Genomic DNA, 23,842 nt, shown 5'->3' with positions numbered 1-23,842 from the left:
TGGTCAGGCCCTTACACAGTGGTGGAGTCACTGGGTGAGGTAAACTATTTAGTGGACCTTGGAAGGGCTGGACAGACTCCAAAAGTGTTCCATCTGAATGGACTGAAGGCTTTCATCCCAAGAGTTGAAATCGCTGCACCGCTGTTGGCTTCAGATGTTGAGGAAGACGAGTCAGAACCTCTCCCTGACCTGTTCCAAAGCAGTCCTTCACACAGCTCCACTGAGGGAGTCCAAATGGCCCCTTATCTGACTTCTGATCAACAGGCTGAGGTGAAAAGTTTGCTTAGGCAATTTTCCCCCTTGTTTTCACATTCCCCTGGTTTGACACCTTGGTGCAAACATAGCATTGACACAGGAGACAGTGTACCTACCAAAAGTAGGGGATACAAAATGTCGGACAAAGTAAGGTCTTACATTAAGACAGAGGTCAACAAAATGTTGGATCTTGGGGTGATTGAACCCTCCAGTAGTCCTTGGTCCAGCCCAGTGATTTTGGTTCCAAAGGCAGGTACTTCTGAATTGAGGTTGTGTGTGGATTACATGGCTCTGAAGGTTGTCACCAAGACAGAGGCCCACCCCTTGCTTAGAACAGATGAGCTGGTGGATACTTTGGGTGCCTCCAAGTACCTCAGCACGTTTGACCTCACTGCAGGCTATAGGCACATAGCCCTTGCAGAACATACCAAGGAGAAGACAGACTTCTCAACACCAGAGGGTCTTTACCAGTTCAGGGTAATGCCTTTTGGGTTGAAAAATGCCCCTGCCACTTTCCAGAGGCTTGTGAATCATGTGTTGAATGGGTTGGATGAATTCTGTCTTGCATATGTGGATGATATAGCAGTTTTCAGTGCCACCTGGGAAGACCATGTGAAACAACTTGGGATCGTGCTACAGGCTCTTCAGAAGGCCCACTTGACCATAATGGCCAGTAAGTGCCAAATTGGACAAGGATCAGTGGTCTACCTTGGACATGAGGTAGGTGGAGGGAGGATACAGCCTCTACCCAGTAACGTACAAGAATGGCCTACCCCCACTACACAGACCCAAGTGAGAGCCTTTTTGGGGACTCGCTGGGTACTACAGAAATTTCATGGCAGACTATGGTACCATAAGCTGCCCCTCTGACTGCTCTCACCACTCCAAAGAAATCCAAGATGGTAACCTGGTCTGAAGAGTGTGAGAAGGCCTTCAATGGCTTAAAAGACTCCTTGTCCCAGGCCCCTGTTCTCAGGGTCCCTGATTACCAAAGACCTTTTGTTGTGCAGACAGATGCCTCTGACACTGTGATAGGAGCTGTACTATCACAAGTAGATGAGAAGGGTAAGGAACACCCTATTGGCTTCATTAGTCACCAGCTTAAGGACAGAGAGCTCAGATGGTTCACAATAGAGAAAGAATGTTTCTCTGTTGTGTGGGCCCTAAGGAAGCTGAGGCCCTACCTCTATGGGACCCGCTTCACTTTGCAAACTGATCATAAGCCCTTAAAGTGGCTGATGAACATGAAGGGAGAGAATCCAAAGTTGCTTAAGTGATTCATAAGTCTGCAAGGCTTTGACTTCACTATTGAGCACAGGCCAGGTGTCCAACATAGCAATGCTGATGAGTTGTCCAGAATTTTTAACCGACCTGAACAAGAAACTCATCCAGGGGTAGATTAGTTCCCCCTGTCCTTAGTCTGGGAGGGGCAAGTGTTAGGAAAGATTTCATAAGTGTATGTAATTTTCCCTCCATGTGTCAACCCCCAAACGTTATGCTGCTGTTTAGACACCATTGACTGACTTTGCCAGAGAAGCACAGCCTTCAGCTGCACTCCTCTGGGCGTTCGCTCACTTTTATGGGGAAACTGACATGCCCTTAAGACAGTCAGTACTGGGAGACTTTGTTTTCCCTTAATCCTTTCCTCATGTTTCAGCTTTTTTGCAACATGTAACAAGTGTGCAATGTATCTTACCATACAGCACCCTTGGGACTATAGTCATTTCCAAAGGCCCTAGATACTCTCGCTGGACTTTGTATGAACTGTGCAGATGTGTCATAGACCGGACTGGTGGCAGCTATTTTTTCGCATTATTTTTAACCCTTTCCTGCCATGTTAACCGTGTTTATCCGCATTTGGCACAAATAGGTGGCCTGGCTCTGAAATGGCCATGCCATGAGGTTCTTTGTCCCATCCTTTGGCCATCTTGCCCATTCACCTTCCCCAGGTCGAGTCGACGTGGGTCAGTCCTTATTTGGTCATGCACTTTCCCGCGAATCCCAATGCTTTCACAAGCTTCTCCATGCCTTGTGTGTGTGCCTCCAGGATGTGGGCTGGAACGTCTGGTTCCAGTACACATCCTGGGTTCCAGAGAGTCTGGAGTGCCATGAATGACTGGGACCACCATGGTCTGTGATTTGTCCACGTATGGAGTGTGTGTTTGTGAGCAGATCTCCCATTGGGACGTCTTCATTTTGGCGTGAAGGGAACTTTGGATAAGAGGAGGCCAAAAACACCCATACCAGGTCGATCTCCTGAGTTCTCACTGAACAAAGGATAGGATCCAAGTATCCTGCAACTAGGAAGCTGAGTCGAGGAACCGCTGGTGACCCGCTGGAAGGTTTGGCACCCTGAGCCCGCTGTCGTCCCGTGGGACCCCTCTGCATCTGGTCGTCCTAGAAGGTCTGCAAAGACACTTCGACCCATTGGAATAGTGGGACCAACTATTCTCGGCACCTTCATCAAACCCTGCAAGTAAGCTTTCTCAGAAGTGTCCCTGGGCCAACCAGTGGACTGACCAGCTTACCCAATTGCTTTGTTCTCTCACCACCACCGTTTCGAGGAGGCCCTCGAAACTTGTTATACTGCTAGCTCTGTGTCCATGGCACCCTCCCCCCGAATTTCGTACACTTGGCGTTCCCAGGTCTGAAGTGAGACGAGTGCGCCAGGACCGGAGTAAACGCAGTTACCGTGATGCTGTGCCGCAGCAACGTCTTTTGCAAATATGTTACATTTGCGACCCTCTTGCCCCTGAATCCTGCTGCAGTGAAACTGGGTCGATTCATCCACCCGGAGCAGAGAAATCGCCACTGTCCCGTTTGGGAATCATCGCTGTATCTCAGGAACTAAAAGGTGCAGAGACGTCCTTTTTGCCACATCCGAACCTGCAAGCGTAGTGGACTGACCTGCCGAAGTTTGGGTCTGCATGCATCGGGGACCGGTGAGTACTCAATACCCCAACCGATGGCCCTTAGAGGAAGGGACAATTTTTACGCATGAGTGGCCTCTAGGGGCCTCTCTCCTTTCCACTGCTATTGCGAAATAGCGACTCCATCCCGAACTCTAAAACTGCGTCTGCATTTAAGTGGACGTCCTGCTTGAATAGTGGGAACTTGTTCTGCATCGCCTCATCCACCTTCCCGAGCTGCTAGAGACCCCTGAAGAGACCCTGTTCTGCCCATTGGAACAACTGCATGTATTTGCATTGCATGTACTATTGAGCATATGGCTCCTCTCTTCTGGACTGCCTCTTAGTTAGGTGTACTGTCGATGTCGAACTGGGCCTAAAGACTACCTGCACTGCCTGTTTCCTTCCCATCTAGGTTGTCGACATATTTCGTGCATTTACCCCTTTAGGCCCCAATGGTCTTGTATATATACTCTATTACTTGTGATGTGTTGGTTTACTTAGTGTTGCTGTGATTCTTTTGCTATGGTCTATGTTACAAAGGCCTTGTAATAAATGTGTATATTTTTGATATAACACCTGTCTGGAGTAATTTGTAAGTGTCCTTGCTCTGTGTGCTCATTGAGGTCCTTTAGCCACCCTCACCCCTCCTGAGACTTAGGGCCTCATTCTGAGGTGGCTGCAAAGGGATACTGGACACCGGTAATGACACCGGTGCCGGTAATCCCTTTGCGCCCTATTCTGAGGTCCCTTAGCGGGTCCCTCCCGTTAATGCCTGATTTTACCAGGCGTTATGGACGGGACCCTTTAAGGGATACCGGGGTCAATAACGGTACCGTAATTTGCGGTACCGTATTGACGCCTTCCCATTGAGCCTTATGAGGGCTCAAATGGGAATGGGGAATGGCTTTTACAATGGGGACTTACCGGTCACGCCAAGGTCGGACTGGACCGGTAAGTCCCCATTGAACGAGGGCGGACACGGTCCCGTTATTGGTGCTAGTCATGGCGCTAATAGGGCCATGACTAGCACCAACCTCGTAATGAGGCCTTTAGTCTTGACCGCCTGCCATAGCTACCCTGATTGGTCTGGCTTGTCCAGAGGTTACCCTGTTCCAATAAACTAGGTTGGCCTTCTGAACCTCTGCCCCCCCAGGCCAGAGTTCAGAAATCCATCTTAACATTAACTTACATTCGTATTCCCCACTGCGGCGGGTGGCAGGCAGCCTCGTCCCTCAGGCAGGGGCGCAATTGGCAGGCCAATTTGCAACATTTGTTGCTTTATTGACTTCCCAGATGGCGCAGGCGCCGTTGGTGCCAGCCAGGCCCATGGGTGCACGTGCCCTTCTCCAGACCATGAGTGCACAAGAAGTGCACTGCTACTCTGACACGGATTGGGATTGGGGGCTGCTGGCGTTGGCAACGGCGTTGTGGTTGAAAAACCCTCCTTCTGCAAAAGAGGAGTGGGTCGTGCAATGTGCAGTTCAACTGTGCACGCAGGTAAGTGTTTGGGGTGAAGGTGGGGGGGCAGAGAGGCGAGCGGGCAGGCTGACCTTCTTTCCCGGCGCCCGGTGGTCATTAAGTTGAACAGTGGCAGGAGGGAAAGGTAGAAAGCATTGATCGGAAGGAGAGTGGAAGGTGAATGATGGTCACGGACTGCAGACACCCGCATTTTCTTTCTGGACTGTGATATCCTCTCCGGCCCACTTTCACTTTCCATCTCCGCGGCTCCTATTTATTTTCCTTTAAATTCCCTTCTTTTATCCACTTTACTATCGCCTCCTCCGCTCTCTCGCCCGTAGGCTATCTGCACTAGTGAATTTTGTAACATCACATACATTTCATTGCTGATGGTGGAGAGGCGTTATGCAGTCCTGAAGCATAAGCTATTTTGTATATGTCATATTTTATACCATAGGTTATTTATAACACGCTTAAATACCCAGAGGTTTCTAAGCACCGACGCAGGGATCGCACCTGTGTTTGCTCAGTGTCATTTTGCTTCCAAGGCGAGCACTTTGCCCCTCCTCCCGAGACAATAGGCTCTTATTGAATGCATTCTGTGATCAATTTCGGGTCTCTGCGCACCATCAGAATGAAGTGCCATAGACAAAAATAATTGCGCTTTTTGGGCAATATTGTGCTGTTTGTAGTAAATGATATGCATCCAATGTATGGAGCGCTGACTCCCACCTTGAAAACATAACGAGTGATAAGATGTTTGGAAAACCAGACGTGGACACACTTAATGCACAGTAAAACTATATACAGAAATGCCAGTGGGACTGCAGACCAGCCCCTAAGTACATTCAGAAACGAAAGTGTGTAAGATCTCCAGAAACAGGTTCAGCCATACTGCACACCAGTCTGGGTCCGCTGCACCCTAAACCCTTGCATGCTTAGCCCTAGCCCCATCACGTTGCCCCGCAGATCATGAAGGTTAGTGTCGAAGAGTGACTGGCCGACCAGCTTATTGGCACCTCAACACCGTACCAAGTACTCAACCTGTGGCAAAATCTCCTGAAATTGTCACTGCTTAATTGTTCGCAATGATGACGAGTACAACAACAGCTCTGTCGATAACATTCACAACTCAATGTCATAAATTGTGAAAAGAGCAGTGACCCGGCACTAATATCTCTCAAGTGGTTCCCTGTAAGCCAGTCTAGCTCCTCGACCCTATCACTCTGCGGGGACCCTGTGCCTCTCACCGCTATCACCCACCTCACACTACTCTACCCGTATACCAAGCATCGACTCACACTCAACAAACTCGGCCTCCTCTTGATCTTCATAACTCACACTCGGCCAACATGCCAGTCAACTCCGCTTGATTATGCTCAAGCATGAGGGAGCCTTGGGCGGGGGTCTTTGGTATGGCAGTTTGTGAGGTAACAGTTACTGTAAGGCACTTGGGGGGACATCTGTCCTAGATGCAGCAAAACAGGTGTGAAAGGGCAGGCAGATTTTTCGCAGACGCAGATAATTGTATAAAATGTTTTATACTCTGATTTCTCCAGTTGTTGTTTCTGTTCCGCACTGCACGCTGTTGCATTGTGTTGCTGCTAGTCCAGAATATTGTTGGGTTCTCTCTTATTTCACGAACCTGGGCTCGTTCTTTCTTTCCTTCTTTCCTTCTTTCCTTCTTTCCTTCTTTCCTTCTTTCCTTCTTTCCTTCTTTCTTTCTTCCCCCTCATCACCCTGTCCTCTTCGTGTTGCTGCTGTACATAGCTGGGTTTTCACTGGGGTCGGTGGTCATAGTGGGGGTTCTTCTAAGTCACCAACTGTACCCACTCTACAACGAGCCAAGGAAAATAAGACAGCGCAGGCTGGGTTGGGTTGGGCCGGGATTTAAATGTGTCCGGGTGCCGATGAAAAGTGAGCCACAATCGTAAAATGTCTTTTAGATACTTTTGGGGACAGACTTTTGGAGTGCTATTTACCTAGGGGGGCGTTGTGACCCAGACTCGCTACCGGTTTTTAACCTCTCGGGAGAGAATCTTAGTAAAATAGAACTGGCAGTGCTCACTAAAGGTCTATCATACAGGTCTATCATACGTTCCTACCAACCACACCAACTGGTTTGGGCTAGAAAATGAACTACAACACTTTTTCAGGTCTATCTCACTTAAAGCCCACTTCAAAGACTCTGACCAGAGACCCGAGTCGGAAGACACTGGACTCAGACCCAAATCCAACTACTGTCCTAGTGACAACGAGACAGAACCAGCTCTCATTACCTTTGAAAGGTGTGTCAGACAGGAAATTGCTAAACTCCAAAAAACGCAAACATCAATTAGACACAACCTTACCAATGATGAACGCAAGGCCCTCAAACAACAATCCACGAATAACAACATTGTGATAAAAGCCGCAGACAAGGGAGGAGGGATTGTGGTACAGAACATCGTACAATACAAAGAAATGGTCATGGCCCTACTGGATGACAGAACAAACTACAAAGTACTAAGCAGAGACCCAACAATAACCATCAAACAGGAAATCATGCTCTGTACTAGATATGCTCTTGAACATGAATAAATCACAGACAAAGAGGAGTCCTTTCTCAATACTTCGGAGGAGAGAATACCAGCATTTTATGCCCTCCCAAAAATTCATAAAGATGCCATCTGACCTCCGGGAAGACCCATTGTGTCAGGCTGTGGTTCTATTCTTGAACCTCTCTGCAAATTTATCGATTTCTTTCTGAAACCTCTGTCAACTCACCCCCACATACCTCAAAGATACAATGTCGACCATCACATTTTTGAAAACATAGTCTTTGACAATAAGACCGATATCCTGGTGACGCTGGATATAAAAGCATTATATACCAGTATCCCACAAACTGCAGCCTTGAATTGCATACGGAACCAGCTCACCCACCACATGGAACAAGAGAGAGTTCCAGTCAATTTAATTTTGGGATTATTAGAAATAGCTCTCGCCAAGAATGTTTTCATGTTTGATGACACTTTCTAACTCCAAACATCTGGCACAGCCATGGGGGCTGCCTTTGCCCCAAGTCTTGCAATAATCTTCATGGCAGAATTTGAATCCACCCATGTACAAATCCAACACAACTCATTTTGGAATAACATAACTCGATGGTTTCGATATATTGTCGATATCATCTTCATTTGGAAAGGTTCTGCCTCTGCACTCACAGATTTTCATGAATGGCTGAACACACGGTCGACCGTTCTACCTGTCGCCATTAATAGCAGTAGGACAGCAATCAACTTTCTGGATTTAACAATCCGAGTTGAGGAGGGCAAACTCACCTGCACCCTCTTCAGAAAAGAAACCGATAGAAACTCACTACTTCACTACCGCAGAAACCACCCACAGAGCCTGAAGACCAATCTTCCTTTTGGCCAATTCCTGAGACTCAGGCGCAACTGTTATGACACTCACCAGTACCGGTACCATGCAGAAATCCTGGAATACAAACTAATAGCTCGAGGTTGCCCACAAAAATTGCTCAAAAACACCAGAAAGAGAGTCCTCTGGATCCCCCGAGACGCACTGCTCCAGCCCAAAAACAGAGACACTGAGAACAACAGAATTACCTGTGTTACCACCTTTGGACCCAACACCAATAGGATAAAGAGCATCATCAAACAATTCTGGCCACTGATTCACCAGACACTATCCGATGAACCACCACCCAGAATGGCCCTAAAGCAGTCCAAGAACATAAGCGAATGGCTCACACACGCGAGACTCCCAAAGAAAACCCTCAGAACAGGACTGTGGAACCTAAGAGAGATCACGGGCCACCACCCATGCGGCTCCTGCACAGTACGTAGTTTTACCAACAAAATAAAAACTTTCCAAATTGAAGGCAAGGACTGGACCCTACGTCAATTTACCAACTGTAAGACACTGAATGTTGTCTATGCAATAGAATACCCTTGCGAGAGGAGGCCACCAGGGGGCGCGCAGGCAATGGCTGCCTGATCGCGTCGCTCCCGCCGGATCCGGGTTTCCAGTGGGTATTGAGCCCCCCCCTGAGACCCCCCCGGAGGCCCACCCGCTATTTCAGGCCAAGCAACCCCCCGGGCGCCCCCGAAGCGAAAGAACGGTGTCCACAGACCCCGGGAAGCCCGAGATCGAGTCCCGTGCGAGCCACGGGAAGTCAAGATACGCGGCCTGGACGGCCGCAGAACCAGGAAAGCAGCGAGGCCCTCCTGCGCCCCCGCGGGCGCACTTTCAGGAGTGCTGACGGCGAGAAGCGGGTGGAACGTTGGCTAGCCCTGACCGGGGCCGAAGACCCGCGCCGGGAGCTGGGAGCGGAGACGGGGCGGCGCGGACCCGGTGACACGTTTGGAGCGAGCCCCCATCGGGTCGCATCAGAGGCCTTCCCGCGGGCGCTCCTTCTGGTCTGGCCACTGCGGAGGTCGTGTCCCTCCCGCCCGCCGGAGCCGAGGATCCGCGAGCGGCGCGTTTGGAGCGGGCCTCCATCAGGACTCCTCAGAGCCGTGCTGAAGAGCGGAGGTGAGGGGGAGCACCCGAGAACTGGTGCCTTGGTCCCCCCCCCGCCTCCAACAGCTACCCGGGTGCGTGGCCCCCACTGAGGGATGGTGGGGCGAGTGCCCGCCCGGAAGGATCCCCCCCCTCCCACTGAGGGGATCTGGTCCAAGTGAGGGGGGGACAGGAGCCACGACCCCCCCATCGCTGGTCCTAAGGCCTGGGTTCCACGAGGGCAGCAGCTCCCACGACCCCCCCCGGGGGAAAAGCCAGGACAGGCCCCGGCTAGAGACTTTGACACAGGGTGTGTGGCCCCCGCCAGGCGACGGTGGGGCGTGTGCCCGCCCTCAGCTAGGTAAGGCTTTCCCCCCGAGGCACCGGGGTCCATCTTATCACACAGAGGGGAACCATCGCTTCTGCCCCCCCCGGTGGGGCACCTACGGACTGGGCCGGGGAGGCCTCCCCTCCCCCCCCGACGGGGACGCGAAAGGCGGCCCACCTGCCCTCGGGATACATACCGGATGAGCTGGAGGGAGACCCTGCAGGGGTACCGCTTTCAAGAGGTCAATAGGGGCAACAACGGCTCGGGCCTCAAAAGAAACATGGCTCAGTCGGAGGACACGGCGCACCCCCCATCGGCCATGGAGAGGGGCTTCGCCTCGATCCTACAAGAAATCAGGGACATGCGCTCTGACATAGCTCAGAAATTTGTAAAAATGGACCAGAGGGTTGATAAGGTCGAGGACAGACTGCTTCAGGTTGAGACCAATCAATCCTCATCAGTGTCCCAAGACATACAATTAAACTTGAGGCTGGAGGCCCTGGAGAAGAGAGATGAGGAGAGAGCCCGGCAGATGGACGATTTTGAGAACAGGGAGAGAAGGAATAACCTCAGAATCTTCGGGGTGCCGGAGCTGGAAGGAGAGACAGAGAGGGACGTCATCAGAGCAGTGCGGGACATCATCACCCTCCTATTCGCCGAGGAGATGACCACGGAACTCACGTTCGACAGGGTGCATAGGGCGGGGGGCAGAGCGGGGGGCCCCCGGTCGATATTGGTCCGGTTCCACTACTATTCAGAGAAAACGAAGGTGCTGGAGGAGGCCAGGAAGGCCCGAGAAATCACCTATAATAATGCCCAGGTCTCAATATTCCAAGACCTTTCCGCCTACACGCTAGCTAAGCGGAGAATGTGTCGCCCGCTCACGCTGTTACTCAAGGAGAAGGGAGTGCGATACAGATGGGGCTACCCCTTCTCCCTGACATTTGAATACATGGGCCAGAGAACTACCCTGGTCACGGAAGAGGACATACGGGGAGCCTTGCTGGAATATGCAACGGACACGAACGCCCGGAGAGGCCCATCGGGGCCGGAGAGGGCGGGACCCAGCGGCCCCGGCCCGTCAGGGGAAAGGAGGCGGCGAACCGGCGCACGAAAGTTCCGAAAAATGAATACGCCATCACCAGCTAAAGATGGGGAACGGAAGGACCCTGAGGACTGAGAAGGGGGTCGCAGCGCACAGGTTGGGACAGCTCAGTTCGGTGCGAGTGGCTGTACCGATTTCTACACCCCGACAGACAGCAGGTACACGGGATGTATCGAAGGGGAGGGGCCCTGGGGGGCCCGGGGGGCTCAGGAGGAACAGCTTCCAAAGTGATCGGCCTGGCTATGGGAGCGGGCTGGTGGTTCGGCCAAAAGCCAGTTATGGCGGGACAATTTGGCTGGACGCCGGGGAGGGGCGAGGGGGTCAACGCAAAAGTTGGGGGGTTTCAGTTTGGGGAGGTCTGGGGGGCAGTTGGGGAACAGTTACAGGCCCTCCCGGAGGGGTGGGGAGGGGGGGGGCAACAGATCCAACCATGGGAGCACTTAAACAAGGGTAGTGTAGGTGAGTCGACACGGAGAGTGGAGTTGCTAGATAACGGCTGACGGTCTGCCGGCCCTGGGAGTGGGCACTCTCAATGTACGGGGCCTAAACACCCCCACGAAGAGGTCCCTGGTCTCTAGAGAATTCAGGAGGGCTGGTCTCGATCTCCTCTTCCTGCAAGAGACTCATTGGGCAAGAGGGAAGGAACCTAAGATGCGGGGGGGAGGAATAGGGGAGGTGTTCTGCGCGTCTCACAGGGCCAAGAAGAGGGGGGTGGCCATCCTTCTGGGGAGAAATGTGGGCTTTGAAAAAGAGGAAATAGTGAAAGATCCTGAAGGCCGATACCTGCTGGTACGAGGGTCCCTGCAGGGCACCCTGCTCACTCTGGCGGGGATATACGGTCCCAACGAGGGCCAGGCCCAGTTCTGGGAGGGGGTGGCGGAGAAACTCAAGCTCTTTGTCCGGGGGGGTTGGTGGTGGGAGGCGATTTCAACATGGTTATAGACCCAAACCTGGACAGATGGCGCGATGGCCCTCAGCTACCCAGGCCCACGGATGTCCACATGGCCCGGTCCTTCCAGAAGGTTAACGCAGAGCTGGGCCTGTTGGACACGCTCCCCTCCCCCGGTTCGGGTACCCCCTCCTTCACATATTATTCGTCCACCCACTCGTCTTTTTCCAGAATTGACTACATCCTGGTGGATGAGACCCTGCACTCATATGTCACGGGCCACAAGGTCGACCCCGTCCCCTGGTCGGATCATGACCTGGTTCGCACTACCATTGCAAGGGGCTGGCTTAGTGACCGCAGGGGTAGATGGAGATGTAATGATTCCCTGCTGAAAGATGAGGTCTGCGCCCAGGAGGTGCTGGAGGCTATCACAGAATTCTTCGAGTTCAATGATAATGGTGAGGTGGGCCCACACACCCTATGGGATGCCTTCAAGGCCACAATGAGGGGCCTTCTTATTAAAATGAGTGCTCAGGCCAAAAGAGTGAGGGAAGCCCAGGAGAAAGCCCTGAGGGGGAAAATAGCCCAACTCCAGCCGGGGGGGTCCCCAGCGGCCCCCTTGGATCAGGGCCAACTCGATTCGCTGGCCGATTATCGGCTCCAGCTGCGAGACCTTCTCCTGCACAAAACGGAGCGAAGCCTCCAACTGGTCAAGCAGAAGTATCACGAAAAGGGGGAAAAAGCGGACAGAATCCTAGCCTGGAAACTGAGGGAGGTGCAGAGGGAGAGGATGGTAAAGGCAGTGAGGAGTGAGGAGGGGACCATGTGCCATGACACTCCCCACATAGGAGAGGCCTTCCGGAGATATTACGAAAAACTCTATACCTCGGAATGTGATGGGCGGGACGAGGAGATAGAGGGGTTTCTAAACTCAGTCCGGATACCGGCTCTGTCCGGGGAGATGGCCGAGGGACTGGAGGGCCCAGTGACCGAAGAAGAGGTGGGTAACGCGATTAGCGGGATGAAGGTGGGGACCTCCCCCGGGGAGGATGGCTTCACAGTGTCCTTCTATAAACGGTTCCGCTCTACGCTGACCCCACACCTAGTGAAGGTTTACAATGCGGTATTAGAAGGGGGACCCTCCCGGACTCCATGATGGAGGCCATAATTGTCGTACTTCCCAAGGAAGGTAAGGACCCCACTGAGTGTTCCTCATACCGCCCAATATCCCTACTGAACATTGATGTCAAGGTTCTTGCCAAGGTTATTGGGAAACGGATGGAGAAGATTTTGCCGACACTGATCCACGGGGACCAGGTGGGGTTTGTAAGGGGAAGGCAGGGCTCGGATAACATCCGTAAAACCATAAACTTGATCCACCATGCCCAGAATTCTGACCTTGACGCGAGCGTCCTCTCTCTGGACTCGGAGAAAGCGTTCGACCGGGTCGAATGGAGATATATGGAGCTTCTCCTCCAGAGAATGGGATTTGGCGCAAACATCAGGGGTTGGGTGACTGCACTATATAGAGCTCCGAAGGCCAGGGTACAAGTGAATGGCAAGCTGTCGGACCCCTTCCCCCTCTCACGGGGCACGAGACAGGGATGCCCACTGTCCCCCCTGTTGTATATCCTTTCGATGGAACCCTTGGCCATAGCGGTTAGGTCGCACCCGGAGATCAGAGGGATTATGAGGGGTGAGGTGGAATTTAAGTTCTCCCTGTTCGCGGATGACATCCTGGCATATCTGGTGGACCCCGGCGCCTCCCCCCCCCCTCCTGACCCTGGTGAACGCATTTGGGCACTTCTCGGGGCTAAAGATTAATGCTTCCAAATCGGTTCTTCTCCCCATGCGGGTAAATGATCCGGGTCTTGACCCCTTGGGCACACTTCATGGGATCGCAGTGGGTAAGGGTTCCATACGCTACCTGGGCGTCCTCCTCACCAGGGACCTGTCCAAACTGTCCCCCGCCAACTATGAACCGGTCTTAGCTAGCATTACCGCGGACCTCAGGAGGTGGGGCTCTATGATCTTGTCCTGGTACGGCCGCATGACGGCAGTGAAGATGAACGTGCTACCGCGCCTGCTGTATCTCTTTACCTCTCTCCCATCCAACATTCCCGACCACCTCTTGAGGACTCTACAGAATGCGGTCCGAGAGTTTATTTGGCAGGGCAGGACCCCGAGGACTGCGAGGGCGGTACTGACCTTGCCGAGGGAGGAGGGGGGATTTGGCTTGCCCGATTTCCAGCTTTATTTCCGGGCAGCCCAGTTGCGAGTCCTCTTGGAGCACATGAGGGAGGGGATGGGCACCTACTGGTCTTACCTGGAGGATATGGACGCTCACCCCCTCAAGGTCCGTGATCTTCTCTGGGCACCACGCAGGTTTATCCCGAACAGATTGAAATCCCATCCCACCTTGGGCGTCCTCTGGGATGTCTGGAGGGAGGGCCCCCAGACGGCGCACCTGACGTCGTGGCCATCTCCAATGTCCTCTCTCTGGGGACACCCGTTCAGATTAGGTAACAGGGGGTTCTCCGAGGCACAGGCATGGTCCGATTCGGGTCTGGAATGGGCGGGACAGTTGTTCCGGGAGGGGGAATTCCTGTCGTATGAGGACCTAAGGGTCTTGTGCCGCCCCCGGCGGACATGTGTGTGGTTTTTACAGCACTGTCTGTTTCCCTTTATCCCCATAGTGCCAGACCTTGGTCACACGACAGGGGCTTCATCCCCCAGCTGTTTCTCCACAACCAGCCCAGCCGGGGCCTCCACACTCTATTCTCTACCCGGTTGGACGCCACAAGTGCAAATTCTTTTGCTCCCGATCTGCGCAGCACGACCCCCTGAAGGCTCCCTCCACCGTTGCAGGGCTTTTAGGTAAGCAGACCAGCTACACCATTTGTTTTATTTTTGCACACTAAGGCTGAGCCTGACGCACGCCTAGTACTGACACAGGGTTACTGCTATCTTACAGATGGACCCACTTGGATTTGTTTCCAGCCCTGCATATTAGATCTGCGGGGCACACCTGTTCCCTGCTGACTGACCATGGCTCTAGCAGAGTGAACTAATACTGAACATCTCCCCCCGTCCCTCTGGACTCAGCTCAAGGTTGGCTTGCATTTGTTTTTAATGAGAATGTTTCTTCTCTTTTAGCCATATAGTGTTGTGCTCGTGCAGACATCACTGGCACCACTTATTGGTACACTTCACCTTGTGAACACAATCCTTTGGCCCAGAAGAAGACACCAAAACCTGGAAGCCGAAACATCCTTGGGCCCAGCCTCAATCCTGCTGGCCCCATTTACACCGCTGGGAATTTTATGTTCCCGACATAGACCAAGGATTGATCACCATTAGATCACAAACAAATGTATAAATATATGGGGAATGTCCCGACTTTGAAAGGACAAGCATTCTCCTCCTACATTTGTCTGTGCACCACTAATTAGTGCCCACTAGTCTTGCTTATGTTTTATTGCAGTCTACTTTTGCGTTCCACTTTTCTAAGTTGTTGAAAATGTATTCATTCCTATGTTGTTCTCCTCTCCTTTTTCTTACACTCTTAATTTTACAAATTTCCTGTATGATGTAGTGCAAATGTATGTGAACCATCTGTCACTATAATTTTTGTTTTTGAAATTTCTTTGTTGCAGAATACATCTGAGACACATGCTCTAATGTTATTTGTTTGTTAATAAAAAGGTATCAGGATGCTCTACCTTGATTGTTGTTGGCCCGATACCAAAAGCTTTATGTAATAAATTTGCAATCAAAAGAAGTTTTTTTTCTTGTTAACACTGTGCATATATGTACGAATTAATGTGCCTGTAGTCTCTACTCCACAGGGTCCCTTAGACTTGGTCACAAGTATGGACCATCGGTGATTCTTGTAACACCATAACTACCTAGTTTCAAATAATAACATACAAAATCAACAGTATGTTTGAACTTTTGTTTGGCGGCTACCCCCTTTTGTGATATACTGTATACATCAGCCTCAGGTTCCGCCTTTAGGGCTGCCCCTTCAGTTACCATAGATGGAGGAGAATGGCCTGAATGCACTTTGAGCATGATTGGCTGCCTGGCTACCTGAATGCTCTTCTGAATGATTGGTTTCTTGAGTGTGACCGAGCAGAGTGAATGGGAGATCAACAGTATATCTGGGGGCCTCTCACTGATGGAAATCGTTCAGAAGCTGAAGGTGATACTTGATGCTTAACCTTGAAGCCCACTTTAAGAAGAAGAATTGCTGCTGCTGTCCTTTGCTAATCTGAAAGCTGTGTGACTGTCAAGGAACTGTTCCAAGAGAGGACCAGGCTTGACGACCTCTCCCCGAGCTACGAGGGATCATTGTGCACCAGCTGATCTTTGCCAAAGCTCCCTGGACGTCAGACCCTTGAGAGGCTGCCGACCGGAGACGGGGACCGCTGTGGAATCATGAAACGAAGCGCCCGGAAATTGAAGTCCATCACTGTCGACGACCGCCGTCGCTGACCGGAGCTGCAGTGCTCCTTTGCTTAAGACAATTGATCCAAGGACTCCCTTGCTCATCACCGTCGATTGCTTTCGTCCTGCATGAGAAGGTCAAGGCTGCCGCCGACCGAGGAGAATCTGCCAGTGTGTTGCCCGGCACCCAAAGACCACAGTGACGCTGACGACCTGATGCCCTTGCTGGGCCAAAGTTCTTTATTGACCCTTTGCGGCAACAAACACATGTCATCGAGGTGCACCGCACTCCTCAGCTTGAAGGACGTTTTTGCTCGATCGTCAACGAGCACCGCAAGAACCGAAGCTGCTGCCACAATGACAGCATTCACCCTTTTTCTTCACCGACTCTTGCCGACCTGTGGCTCCTGCCGTAAAGGGAGTGTACTCAAGAAGAGCCTGTCGACGACTCACTGAAGAACTCTACAAAACCAGGTACTTTGGGGCCGTAGAACCTTTAGAATCAAGACTATATTAAGCATAATTGGACTGGGCTTGTCAAATATGTTTTATTTACAAGTTGCCCAGGTCGGGGATCCTCGCACAGAACCGTCTCATGGTAATGGGATAGACCGTTCTGCCATTGCTTGATTTAACTTACTTTCTTTCTGTGGTCTATCATGGATTCATCTTACAATCTGATGCTTATGCTATTTGGGGGCTGTTAGCCATAGACGCATTTCAAAGGAATAGATAGTTAAGAGTGGTACAACGTAGTGGTACCACGTAGACCTGTATATATTTGCCATTATAGTATTGCCAGAGTACAAAGTGTGTTATTGTGATTGTGTATATAACTTTGCACCCTATTTATATAAAGACTGTGTTTTCACTAACATAGTGTGTGGACATTCCTTTGTGGGTGCTTGGTGACTATACTGTACTTAAGAACCGGCCCGCATCACCTCCCAAGAGCTAAGCCTTGGTTGCTTGATCACAATACCAATATATAGAGAACCTTGGCTGGGGTGCTCTGTGCCTCTCCTCTGCCATATAGAGAGCAGGATACAGATACCCCCCTCCAGTGCTTTACACTGGTGGCAGCGGTGGGATGCTAATGGTTTTAAGAGTGTGTGTAACCTTGCCACTTACAAAATATCTGCACTTTGTTAAATTGAGGTTTAGTTGTGTACTAGGTAACTACATTACAAGCAATGGAATCTATTGCAAATGGTAAATTGACTAGCATGAGCTTAGAGGCTTTCCAGAGTGCTTGTGAAGCCAGGGAGTCAGACTTTGAGAATACATCTAGGGCTGAGCTGATAGCTGCCCTGGAGGACCACCAAACTGATTGTGAAGCTCTTGAAGGGGGGATGCAACAATTGAGGACCCTACCCCTGAGGTTATTACTGAATTTGATTCTGGGAATGCCACCATTCCTGCTGCCTCTGTTCCAAACCCCAACAATTTCTTCAGAGAATTCCTTGGAACTTGAATTATTAAGGATGAAATTGGCCTTTGAATATAGAAAGTTGGAAAATGAAGCTGAATTTAAGAAAGAGCAGTTGGAGTTGGCACAGCAAGTGATACTCGCAGATAAGGACCTTGAACTTAAAAACAAGGACACTGAATGTCAGAAAATCGAGCTGGAGAAAGCTAGAGTGGAGACTTCAGCGAAACCAGTGAGAGTGTCAGGTCCCCAGCCACCACGTTTATGAGAGATTTGGTTGGTGTGTATGTGGAGGGTTCTGATATCCTCCACTGGATTGAAGCGTTTGAAATGGCTTGTGGAATCCATGATGTTGATAAAAGAGATTGGGCTAAGTGTTTGTTAAGCAGAGTGCCTCAGACTGGGTATGACTGTATTCTGAAACTGAGTGTGGAAGAAAGGGGGTCAGTATGAGTGCATGAAGTCTGCTTTGATTGCCAGGTTTGGGAAGATACCTACCCAATACCTTAAAAGGTTCTGGGAATTTAAGAAAAGAGAGGATGTGTCTTGTATTGGCTGGGTGAGTGCTGCACATATGAACATGATGGGGTGGATTGATGGTTACAACGTGAACACGTTTGTTGAATTGCCCCACCTTTTGTTTTTTGAGAATTTTTCTGAAGCCTGTTCACCAGAGCTGCGTCAGTATGTTGCTGACCAGAACATTTTAGATCCCTTTAAGCTGGACAGGCTGGCTGACAAGTGGTCTCCCATCGGGTGTCCCCTGAGGACTCCAGTGTGAAGGACAAGGACAAAGAAAAGGGGACCTCTGAGAAGTCTGAGGAGTCCCAAAAGCAGTCAGTCGGGTAAACCAAAACCTTCCTCTCCTAAAACCCATAAATCTAGTGGGGATAAATCCTATGTGAGTGGGAGTAAGAGTAGTGGTACACCTGCTGCAAAGCAGGCACCCAGTGGTTCCAGTACCATACCCCGCATTCCTGGCACATATTGGGACAGTGGGGCTTTGGACCAAAACAAGGGTGACCCCAAGTGTAAAGGTAAGGCATTCGGAGTCCAGGCTGCCAGTGTGACCTTCCCTTACCCCATGCCTGAGTTGGAGTCCACTGTCCTCCCATCCTCTACAGGGATCACTTTTGGTGCTCCTGTAGAGCTATCCCTAGTGTCCCTTGGGGCCTGGGACCAGTATGCAGAAGTACTGACGAAAAACCCACAGAACACCCGTAGGTTTTTTCGAAGTGTCCTCCTGAATGGTCAGTCTCTTACTGGTTTGAGAGACACTGGGGCAAGCATGACAGTGGTGGACAGGATCCTGCTCAGACCAGAGGACTATGTAGGTGCTCCTCTGAGAACCACCAGGTTAGCTGATGGGCCTTTCAAATTATTGCCCATACCCTTAATCAACATTACTATTGGAGAAAAGACAGCAAAGTTTCCTGTCCTTGTTAAGGACAACGTGCCTGCTAACATTTTGTTAGGCAATGATTTGGTGGAAATGGCGATGATCACGGATGGTCTACCCATGGCTGCTGCAGCGGTCACCCAATCACAGGTCACACCGGGTCCGGCTGTGAGTCCGGTACCACCGCCGATGGGGAAACCCAAGGCATGAAGAAGAGCAAGAAGGCCACCTCTGTGAAGGGGGCCCCTTCTCTTCCTGCTGCTGCAGCAGCACCCACTGGGATTCAAGCTCTGGGCGGGCTGGGTCCAGGGGTAAACCCAAACTCCTGAGGGTGACGAGGCAGAAGACCCTCCTGTGAGAGAGGTGCTCAACCCGGAGGACCACCTTGACCTTCAATGCCTGTTGGCTGAAGGGGGACCCTGCTGGGTGGACTTCTGTAAGGGTCAGAGAGAGTGCCACTCTCTCTTAAGGGTCTGAGGAAAAAGACCCTGTACCAGGCACAGGGAGAAGTGCCTAGGACATTCCGGATTTATTGGGAGGGTGAGCCCACTAAGCCTGAACCTGGTGCCCTCAAGAGGATGGTGGTACCCCAGGTTTACAGGCCCTTTCTACTGCAGTTGGTGCATGAGGTGCCCTTGGCTGGTCATCTTGGGACCAAGAAGACCAAGCAAAGGCTCTCTGCCCATTTCTACTGGCCCCTGATGGGAGTAGAAGTGGAGTCCAACTGCAGGACCTGCCCAACTTGTCAGTTGTCTGGCAAGACTGGAGGCAGTGTCATTGCCCCACTGCAGCCATTGCCAGTGGTTGGCACCCTGTTTGAGAGGGTGGGCATCAACATTGTCGGTCCCCTTGACCCTCCCACTTCGGGGGGACACCGGTTCATCCTGGTCTTGGTAGATCATGCCACCAGGTAACCTGAGGCTATACCCCTTCAGACTGTTACTGCCAAGGTAGTTGCCAGGGCTCTCCTGGGCTTTTTCTTTTATACCAGAGTTGGATTCCCTAAGGAGGTTGTCTCTGACAGAGGATCCAACTTCATGTCGAGTTACATGAAATCCATGTGGAAAGAATGTGGGGCAACCTACAAGTTCTCCACCTCTTACCATCCCCAGACCAATGGTCTGGTTGAGCAATTTAATAAAACTCTCAAGGGCATTCTAGGAGCTTTGGAAGAGCCCCTAAGGAGGAAATGGGGTCTCCTTCTACCATGGCTGCTGTTTGCTTACAGAGAGGTACCTCAAGAGGGTGTTGGTTTCAGCCCCTTTGAGTTGCTCTCTGGATATCCCATGAGGGGGCCCCTTGCCTTGATCAGAGAAGGTTTGGAAGCCACCCCTCCAGGTCCTGCCAAGCCAGTGGGGGACTATGTGTTAGGCCTCAGACAGAGGATGACACAGATGATCGGCCAGGCGACATCAAATCTTAGAGCCAGCCAGGAATTGAATAAATAATGGCATGACCTTAAAGCATCACAAGTGGATTGGACTCTAGGGCAGGAGGTCCTCGTGATGGAGCCTACCAAGCCTAGAGCTTTGGCAGATAAGTGGACTGGACCCTTCAGGATAATCTCCAAGATGGGCGAAGTCAATTATCTGGTTGATATGGGAGTCCCTCGGGTAGCCCCTTAGGTATTCCATGTCAACAGGCTCAAGCCTTTCCATAGGCGAGCAGAAGTCTCATGTCTCTTGCTAGCTTCAGAGCAAGAAGAGGATGAGAGTGAGCCCCTGTCCTGAGGCTGCTGGAGCAAAGGTTCAGACTTCTGTGGACCTAACTCAAGAATGATTCTAGCAGATGGTTCATCTTGAGGATCCTGACGAGGGCTATAAGACTTGCTGGGTTGAAGAGGTCTTCACTCCATTTATATTAGTGGGATGAGCTTGTTTCCCTTATGAGTGAGAAGGGCACCTTAAACCGCAGGAGTATAAGAGAGGAGGGAGATCATTGGTAGCGGGAGGGGCACTATAATCCTTATGGGTGGGAAACTGACCTTTGCTCTCAGTGGTAGGAAAGGTGCTATACCCCTTAAAGTAACCTGGGGCCCTCTAACGTCAGATCAGGAATAGGTCAGCCTGTCACTACTTTCCTCTTGTGGATTACAAATAGCAAGCTAGGCACTATATACCTGTGAAACTGACCTGTGGCAAAGATGTGACTAGGCCCTAGCGGCTGTGTCCCTGTGACTGACAGCTTGTTCCAAGAAGTGGCTGTGCGCTCTACCTCTGGCGTTTATGCTGTTTTGGAGAATCTGGGGAGACCAGTATTCCCACAAAAATAAAAACGCTGGAAATGTGTTATTTGAATTAAGGCCAATCGCAACAAGGGAATGCGTGTCCTGTTGCAGATTCACCGCCACCACACATAGGCCTTCATCCTAACCATGTTCTTTATGTAAATAAACTAAGTATGAACCTTTACTTCTTGAGTCAAATGTTTTGTCGATTCATCAGAGATACCTGAATGATATTCTTACGTATCCTGAGTCCTACGAATAACAGTTCACACACGTCCAATCAATCCTCTTTTCTTGAGCCATACAATCTTGGATGCCATGTTGGCAAAGCGTATTTGCAGGCAGCATTTGCTTTTCCACGAAACGAAGTGGAGAATGAGAGGAGTAAAAGTGAATTCACCTTGCGTTTACTCTTTCCTTGTCTCCTAGTCTCGGGAGGATAGCTTAGGGGCAACGTGCTTGCCTTGGAAGCAAGACGACACCTGGAGCAACATAGGTTTGATCCCCAGGTCCACGCTTAGTAACCTCTGGGTATTAAGCGCGTTATAAATAACCTATCATATCATACTCCACCTCATGGACCTTTAAAATAAATTGCATGCAGTGGACCCCGCAGCATATAACAGAATGTGCTAACATTGTTTGTCCCCTGCATGCAAAGGAGATATTCTTTTGTAAAATAACCCTGAAGGAGCATTGCTTTTCCGCCTCCTTGATCCTTTCCAGCACATTTTCATGCGGGCATGAGGTGGAGATGGGGAATGGAGTAGTGTTAACATATCACACTGAGCTTTCCTCCGCCGTGTTGTCTGAGCACTTTGATTTGGGGTTACATGAGACTATCATACAACCATAAAACAAATGGATTCCTATGGAATCTGCCTCGAATCGGCATCTGCTAAAGACCAGGGGGATTCCATAGGGATCTATTAGTAAAGGCCGCCTGCAAAGAATAATTTGCAGGCGTGCTTTCCCTTTTTGTAAAGCATTGCACAAAACTGAAGTGCAAAGGGAATTTTGCCTTGTTTTACCCTTCACTTTTGCACTCCACTTTCCAAATGTAAAATATGGCATGCAGGGGAGCCAACTGAAAGTAACTGCAAACATTGTTGGGCCCTGTTATAGTCCCAAGGACAGGAAAGGACACCCACGCACTAAAGAAGACAGGAGGCCAGGTAATGTACAACCTTCTTCTTTAATCTCTCCTTACAACAACCCTTTTCTTTCCACAGGTCACTTCTCTTCCTACCTCCAGCTCCTTCCTCTCGTCCCTCCCTCTTCAGTACGGCATCGTCCGAGGGACAAAACATCTTCCCGCCACTCAAATGTCTACGTCTATATCTCTTACACACATCGTTGCGGCCTCCGTATGGTTCTGCTTGATCTTCCTGGCACTTAACGCGGTTCTTGTTCATGGTCCTCGCTTTCTTCTTCTGTAACTGGGGGTGTCCTCACTCCTGATGGCATCACTGGACTAGGAGTACTTCTTTCTTCCTCCTCCGGTCTTCTGAAATGTCTGAACTGTGACGCCTTCCTCTTCACTTCTCGGTCCCCTGTGGTGGCGGCAATCATAGACCCTTTCCTTGCTATTACTGTTGTTACTTCGGCAGCATCTGGAATCTATCTTTTCAGCTGTCTCTGTTGCGCAATCACCTCATTTCCAATATCAAAGTCTTTCTCTGCCGCTTTCCTCGTTGGTCAGTATATTCCCTTTCGGCCACTTCCTTTCTTGTCTCGCTCTCTCGGATCCCTTCTTCCCTGTCATGTTTGAACAACTCATGGCATCCTTGTTCTTAGCGGTCTTGCCCTTATTAGCTCTGCCAGCGTCATTTCCGTTGCCTCGTGCGGTGTAGTGCGATACTGTTGCAGCATTCAACACAAAGCCTCTGGCACTGAGACTTGTTCTACTTCAGCTTTCTGGATGGTCCTGTTTAACCGTCGCCATAAACCTTTCAGCCATACCATTATCCTGGGGGCATAGAGGTGTGATCTTCAGGTGTTTGAACCCGGGGCGACTTGCTGGGCCATTTTCTGACTTGATGATCATTGGGATGCTCCATTAACTGAACACCTCTCCAAGGGGCTGGGAGGATAGCTCAGGGGCAACACGCTTGTCTTGGCAGCAAGGGAACGCAGAGCAAAACAGGTTTGAATACTGGTCTTATTCAAGGGCCTGTGATGTGCTCATGGAGTACGTGGACGATACCACTCTTGTTAATGGGGAACCTTGAGTATTCATCAAGCAGGACCAGTACATATGCATTGGCCCATAAAAGTCAATGGGTGCCACATGGTTGCCATGAGTCCCATTACTGCCAGTGGCGTTGGCATGTTCACTTTTGCTGTAAATTGTCATGCTCCACAGTGTCCGGTGGTTACCTGTACCATCTTGACAATCTGGGGCGAAGGAACCATGCGTAGTGTTGCCGTCGTTTTCTCATGTTAACTACCCGTCAGTGGCCCTCATGAGTCAGATCGACCCCCCTTCTTTCTCAGCCTTGCTGGAATCACCAACCTTGTCCCACGGAGGAGGAGTGAGTCAGCCGACACAGCTAGCAGTGTATGCAGTGCAGCCAGGCGACTCAGCGAGGCCGTCTTCGTCAACGTTAGCCAGTTCCTCTACATGGCTGTTATGGCGTAGGTAGGCCCTGGAACGCCGGGGTCGCAGCAAAGAGAGACGGACACGGGTCGCTGCATAACACGTCTTTATTTCACTCCAACTTCATACTGCCCCTTCCCCCACCCCTCCCTGTCACTTCCCTTCCCCACGTCATTTCCCCTTTACCCAACGCCCGCCTCCCACTCCCATGGCAACATTAACATGACATGCCCCCCCATTTTAAACAGTTACCAGACTCTTCACAACAGGTGCTGGTCAAGTAAAA

The sequence above is a fragment of the Ambystoma mexicanum genome, chromosome 4p (genome assembly GCF_040938575.1).
Source record: "Ambystoma mexicanum isolate Mex_15411 chromosome 4p, UKY_AmexF1_1, whole genome shotgun sequence".
Classification (NCBI taxonomy): Eukaryota; Metazoa; Chordata; class Amphibia; order Caudata; family Ambystomatidae; genus Ambystoma; species Ambystoma mexicanum.
The sequence above is the reverse complement of the archived record's forward strand: the minus strand, read 5'-3'. Positions refer to the sequence as shown.